Below are 7,244 nucleotides of genomic sequence, written 5' to 3' on the forward strand. Positions count from 1 at the left end.
ACTGAAATCATAAATGGCTTTATCTAAACAAATCCCTCAGTGTGAAGATAACATAACTAAAGTGATTTGTGAGAAATGCATAAGTGCATGAAATTAAAGCTTCATGAATATATATGTCATTTGCCATGACTTACTAGTTTTCCAAGCATCTTTGGGGGAACTGTAACATGCATTTTGTAATTTTATTTTCTTCTTACCAACATAGTTGGATACTTTCATGAACTAATCATTCATTAAAATAGTCTGTCTTCTCCCAATGAAAATAATTGATTATATTAACTATATCAAAATTTCTACCACATATTTTTTAAAACTCAAAAATAATTTGTTACAATTGTATCCACCTGACTTCAGGGTTGAAAGAGGTGTATCTTTACTTTGAAATGGTAGGAAAATCTACCAGAAAGAGCAACCTACCAAATAATTCACAGTATAGAAGCACATGCAGAGTCCTATTTTTTAATACCTAAAGCAGTCAAGAAGGCAAATAAAACATTGCAAGTTGGATGTAATCTTAAGTGTTCTTTCGGTAAACTTTAAAAATATTCTGTGAATCCTATTCATAATAAAATGATAATTATTTTTTAATGCTCAAAATTGTAAAAAATATGGAACACTTCTTCGAATTTGTGTGTCATCCCTGCGCAGGGGCCATGCTAATCTCTGTATCATTCGAGTTTAGTAGATGTGCTATTGAAGCTTCCAGCACTGTAACATTATTTTGATTGTGCAAAACCATCTTGGTTATAACGGGGCATCTGAAAGCACAATGAGTACAAACGCCTGCTTTATCTCCTAAACGAAAAGCTTTTTAAATTTTTGGATATGACACATTGAGTCTTGTCACTTTGTGTAAGTTAGCACTTCTGCTTATAGGAGGTTCTGCCACTGGGACGCGCGCACGGTAGCAGCGCACAGCCTCCTGAGACTGGCAAGGTCAGCTGAGGGTTTGACTTACTTGCCATCAACTGCTGTAATCGCAAAATAGATGGATATTGCTCATTCTTGCATAATATTGACTCCATGCACCTAAAATAGGCTTTAAAGACTTAGTATGGTTCGATGCTCCCTTTACCGTTTAAATGATTTTTGTTATTTAGGTTTATGTGCATAAACACATCATCATCCATCCAGCCTTCACAGCCTTCAGGGTGGGCACATCAGGCCTTAGATGCTGCCCGAGAACCTCAGGCAAAGCTCGTGAACATGTAACGTGCTTCTCAGAAAGCCTTGCCTCTGTGCTTGGTAGAGCGCACACTCTGAAGTGTGCTGTGAGAAAGATCTGATTTAGCAGGATTATTCATTGTCCCCCTGGGAACTTGGATCCTCTTAATTTGGGCCTGTGGGAAGGGGAGTGGGCAACGGGTGACAACTAGAGGCACTTACAACTGGAAAGCCAGTGTCCGCTGAGGATGCTACAGGAAGAAGAAAAAGCACCAGAAAGTTCTGTTGCCCTGAGCGCATCAGTGCATTGGTGCAGCGCCGTCAACTCCTGCGTGCTCGCTCGGTCATGTCCAACTCTGCCACCCCACGGACTGTAGCCCACCAGCCTCCTCTGTCCAGGGGACTTCCCAGGCAAGAACACTGGAGTGGGTTGCCAGTTCCTTCTCTCAGCTCGTGAGGTCCATTCTAATCCCCGGGGGTCTTGGTACCACACAAGACCCCGAGCCAGCAGGTCTGGTGGGGGGGCCTGAGTCCCTGCATATCCAACCGCTTAATTCTCTTTCCTTTTATGAAGCTCCCTTTCGTGAAGCTCATGTATTTTTATGCACAGTATAACTTGTCGGCTGACGCCCAAGCATATGATAAATACTGAAAAACTTCCCATCAAACAGGTTAAAATTATTTTGCCCTTTAAAAGAATAATACTTCAGGGAATTCCCTGATGACCTAGTGGTTACGATTCTGGGCTTGCCCTGCTGTGGCCTCAAGTTCAATCCATGGTCAGGGAAGTGAGATCCTGTAAGCCCCACAGTACAGCCAGAAAAAGAAAAGAAAAAAAAAAAAAAAGAAGAATAACACTTCAGTTACCTGTGTAATTTACAAAAGCAGAACATTTCACCCACTGATGGATCCATAAAACTGTAGCCTAACTGTATTTTTGTGCTGCATATAGGAGCTCCAGTGGTGCAATTGGTTAATCTACTTATACCCTGTGTATAAGATCTTATTTTATCCTTTTATTTTCACAGGGTAACATACAATTAAGCATTGAGACTGTCATGTAAAACTAATAGCAACAACTAACATTTCTATTTTCATTTTAGGTTTTGAATTTTTTAAGATTTTATTTATTTATTTATGACTGCACTGGATCTTTGTTGCTGCACAGTTTTTTTTAAATGTATTTATTTTAATTGGAGGATAATTACTTCACAATATTGTGACGGTTTCTGTCATACATCAACATGAATGGACCACAGGTATACATGTGTCCCCCCCCCCCATCCTGAACTCCCCCGTCCTGAACCCCGCTCCCTCCCCACCCCATCCCTCTAGGTTGTCCCAGAGCACCTGCTTTGGATGCCCTTCTTCATACTTCAAACTCCCACTGACTATCTATTTTACATATGGTAATGTATCTGTCTCAAAGCTGTTCTCTCAAATCATTCCACCCTCTCCTCCCACTGAGTCCAAAAGTCTGTTCTTTACTTCTGTGTCTCATCTGCTGCCCTGTAGGTAAGATCCAGGTGGTGCTAGTGGTAAAGAATCTGCCTGCCAAGGTAGGAGACATGAGAGATACAGCTATGATCCCTGGGTCAGGAAGCTCCCCTGGAGGAGGGAATGGCAATCCACTCCAGTATTCTTGCCTGGAGAATCCCATGGACAGAGGAGCCTGGTAAGCTACAGTCCCTAGGGTCACACAGAGTCAGACACGACTGAAGCTACTTAGTGTGTGTGCTCCTTTGCTGCCCTGCACATACGACCATAGGTACCATCTTCCTAGAGTCCATATATATATGTTAATTTATGGTATTTGTCTTTTTTCTTATTTCACTGTGTACAATAGGCTCTGAGTCCATCCACCTGATTAGAACTGACTCAAATGCTTTTTATAAATGAGTAATATTCCATTGTGTAGATGTACCACAGCTTCCTTATCCATTCCTCTGCCCATGGACATGTAGGTTGCTTCCATGTCCTAGCTATTGTAAACAGTGCTGCAGTGAACATTGGGGCACACGTGTCTTTTTCAATTCTGGTTTTCTCAGGGCATATGCCCAGTAGTGGGATTCCTGGGTTGTATGCTGGTTTTATTCCTAGTTTTCTAAGGAATCGCCATACTGTTCTCCACAGTGGTTGTATCAGTTTGCATTCCCTCCAACAGTGGGTTCCCACTTCTTCACACCCTCTCCAGCATTCATTGTTAGCAGACTTTTTGATGGTGGCCATTCTGACTGGTGTGAGATCATAGCTCATGGTGGTTTTGATTTGCATTTCTCTAATAATGAGCGATGTTGAGCATCTTTTCATGTGTTTATTAGCCATCTGTAGGTCTTCCCTTGGAGAAATGTCTGCTTAGGTCTTCTGCCCACTGTTTGATTGGGTTATTCATTTTTCTGGTATTGAGCTGCATGAACCGCTTGTATGTTTTGGAGATTGTCAGTTGTTTTGTTTGCTATTATTTCCTCCCATTCTGAGGGCTGTCCTCTCACTTGCTTAGTTTCCTTCATTGCACAACAAGCTTTCAAGTTCAGCCAGTTCCCATCTGTTCACCTTTGTTTTTATTTCCATTACTCTGGGAGGTGGATCATAGAGGATCTTGCTGTGATTTATGTCGGAGAGTGCCCTGCACAGGCTTTCTTTAGGTGCGATGAGCAGGGGCTACTCTCTGCTTGCAGTACGCAGGCTTCTCATTGTGGTGGCTCCTCTTGTTGCAGAGCATGGGCTCTAGACATGGGCTCAGTAGTTGTGGCACAGGGGCTTAGCTGGTCTGCAGCATGTGGGGTCTTCCCGGATCAGGGATCGAACCCGTCTCCTGCATTGGCAGGTGGATTCTTTACCACTGAGCCACCACGGAAGCCCCAGGTTTTTAACTTTCTCTGAAACCTTTCCTTTTTTATGTTTATTCAACATTCGTCAATAAGAATTTGAGTGCATATCCTAAGAGCCAACTACTGTCATATTCTGAGCTGCTTACATCTAGGATTTTTAACTACTTAAAAACATTTAACATTTGTTTCACTACAGCAAACTCTAAATTCTTAAAAAATTTTCCTTTCAACAGGATTGCCTCAAAAGTTGCCAGACACCACCTCTGAGTAATCAGCAACCGCAGACCCACAAGTGGAAGTCTCTTGATAATGGTGTCAGTGGTTTCATCGAATACAACCCAAGTGATTCTGTTAGGGGAAGCACACTGATTGAAACCGCCCACCCTGGCCAGGCACCATAGTAACCATTTGCATGAGTTGTTTTATGACAGGAGATCCTGGTAAGGAATACGAAACTAATAAGCCACCACCAACCGGAAGAGTTCGGGAAAGGTCGAAAGGAGACACCGCGTGTCCATCCACTTCCCAGAATCTCTCTCGCTAGCATCCATCTTGGCTGAGCGATGCGTGTGCCACCAGGAGAGACTCTGAACTAGAATGATTGGCCAAAGACCACCCGGAAACTAATCCCATCACCATAAAACCGAGACTGCGCACCACTCGGCAGAGCAGTTCTCCTGGGTTCCCTCAGCCTCCTGCTCTCCACCCGGGTGCCTTTTCCCAATAAAATCTCTTGCTTTATCAGCACATGTGTCTCCTCGGGCAATTCATTTCTGAGTGTTAGACAAGGGCCCAGTGTCGGGCCCTGGACGGGGTCCCCCTTCCTACAGCAATTCTAGCTGGGAAAGTCTGGCTTCCTTGAGGGGGCATATCCCAAAATACAAACCTAAACAGCTAATTCTTGTTGACTATATCTGCCAGGGAACTATAGACTATAATTTTTATAGACTGGATGTCATGATCTTTGTTTTATGAATGTTGCACTTTAAGCCAACTTTTCATACTCCTCTTTCACTTTCATCAAGAGGCTCTTTAGTTCTTCTTCACTTTCTGCATGAGGGTGGTGTCATCTGCATATCTGAGGTTATTGATATTTCTCCCAGCAATCTTGATTCCAGCTTGTGCTTCATCCAGCCCAGGGTTTCTCATGATGTACTCTGCATATAAGGTAAATAAGCAGGGTGACAATATAAAGCCTTGACATACTCCTTTTCCTATTTGGAACCAGCCTGTTGTTCCATGTCCAGTTCTAACTGTTGCTTCCTGACCTGCATACAGACTTCTCAAGAGGCAGGTCAGGTGGTCTGGTATTCCCAACTCTTTCAGAATTTTCCACAGTTTATTGTGATCAAGAATTGTTAACTATGAAAGAATAAAAAGAGAACTCTGAGGTGTCTTGGCTGAACAAAACAAAGAGGTTAAAATTATTTAAACTTAGAAACTGAGAGGAGGGAACTGGGACTCAGACCTCAGCAAAGAGGGGCGTCGCCAACCAAGGCTGCTATTTCGGGGGTTGAGATGCAGTGATGATGAAACTGGTTCTTCTGCATATGTTGGAAAAACTGCCAGCTGGGTTCAGATGCTGCAGTGGAAAGGAGCTGCTGCTACCAAGGTGTAGAAAACAAATAGGGAGAGGGAGTTTCTTCCTCCTTGTTCATTTACAGTTTCGCTAGCTCCCCCTACTGGTAGAGAAATGCTTTGCAGAGTTGCAGTTTCTGGCATCATCAGCCAGAATTACGTATAGGTCAGGTTTGAAGCTGGGGAAAAATACTCTCTGACATAAGGTCATAGAATAATAAGGTAATCTTATCCTATCTTTATCATAAGTTATTACAATTTATACCATAATAACTCCTACCCTTATTAGCTGTATAGTTTGGATGAGTTAAGATTCCATTCGTTTACCCATCTATAAGAGAGCAATAATCGTGTACCTACATCATAGTGTCATTAGTTGCAAGTTTTAGATAAATAAAATCTCTAAGAAACACAGCCATTCTGGATCCTTTAATTTTTGCAAAGTCTTATACAAATTTCCCTTTGTTATTAATTTGCTGTGTCAGTTTAAGACACATTTGTTTTCATCAAGACCCTTTTGGGTTTACCTTATCCAGAGTCAAGAAGACTAAGCCCATCTCCAACTTAACATGTCCAGAACTGAACTTTTAATCCTTTTGCACAACTTTACCTCATACCTGGTTCAGTTATCCTTATCTCATTTAAAGCCAATACCAACTTTCCTGGCTGTCCAGTGGTTAAGACTTCACCTTCCAGTGTAGAGAGTGTAGGTTCGATCCCTGGTTGGAGAGCTAAGATTCCACATACCCGTGGCAAAAAAAAATCCCCTCAAAAGCATAAAACGGAAGCAATATTGTAAGAAATTCAGTAAAGGCTTTTAAAATGGTCTAAATCAAAACACAGAAAAATCTTGAGATGGGTCATGGAGGGAGTATTTACACCAGGGAGATTGATAAACACTACAAATCAGAGCTTGTTCTACTGATGTTCAGACTTTAGAAAATGATGAACGATATGTTAACAAAGCAGATTATATTTTTAAAAAAGCTAAAGAAACAGTCAATACCAACCAACTGATTGTTCATCCAGAAACTTTGGCACCATTCTTGATTCTACCTTCTCCATCTACCCCATCAGCAATTTCTTTTTCAAAATGTTTTAAAATGATTAAATAATTTGTGACTCATCAGTCATCCACTTTTAAGTGCCAGAATATAACTTTTTTTTTCTATTTCAGGTGAATTAAAATGATGTTTCCCCAAATCTGGTGGCACTTATACATACAAAGGTTCAAATGTTTTTTAAATATCATATTTCATCTAAGTACCTTCAGAAAAACTTAAATCATAAATGGCAAATATAACTTCTTTCTAGAAGGTGCATGCTTAGTTGCTCAGTCATGTCCAACTCTTTGTGACACTTTGAACAGTCGCCTGTCGGGCTCCTCTGTCCATGGGGTTTTGCAGGCAAGAATACTGGAGTGGGTTGCCATTTCCTTCTTTAGGGGATCTTCCCGACCCAGGGATCGAACCCACATCTACTGTGTCTCCTGCATTGCAGGTGGATTCTTTATCTGTCTAGAATACTTTCTCTCTCTCTCTCTCTTTTTTTTTTTGGCTGTGCTGGACTTTGGTTTCTTTGCACAGGCTTTCTCTAGTTGCTGTGAGCAGAGACTACTTTTCATTGCAGTGCAGACTTCTCATTGCTGTGGCTTCACTTGTGGAGCACAGA

General features: G+C 41.8%; 1 non-coding gene across 1 annotated transcript; it reads right to left on the reverse strand.

Moving 5' to 3' along the window:
* Positions 1-602: 602 nt before the first annotated feature.
* On the reverse strand, positions 603-709 carry LOC122691039. The gene has a single exon (XR_006340288.1). It is a non-coding gene; the product is annotated as a U6 spliceosomal RNA (small nuclear RNA).
* Between the last annotated feature and the right edge of the window lie 6,535 nt (positions 710-7,244).

Source organism: Cervus elaphus, chromosome X, assembly GCF_910594005.1.
Source record: "Cervus elaphus chromosome X, mCerEla1.1, whole genome shotgun sequence".
Classification (NCBI taxonomy): Eukaryota; Metazoa; Chordata; class Mammalia; order Artiodactyla; family Cervidae; genus Cervus; species Cervus elaphus.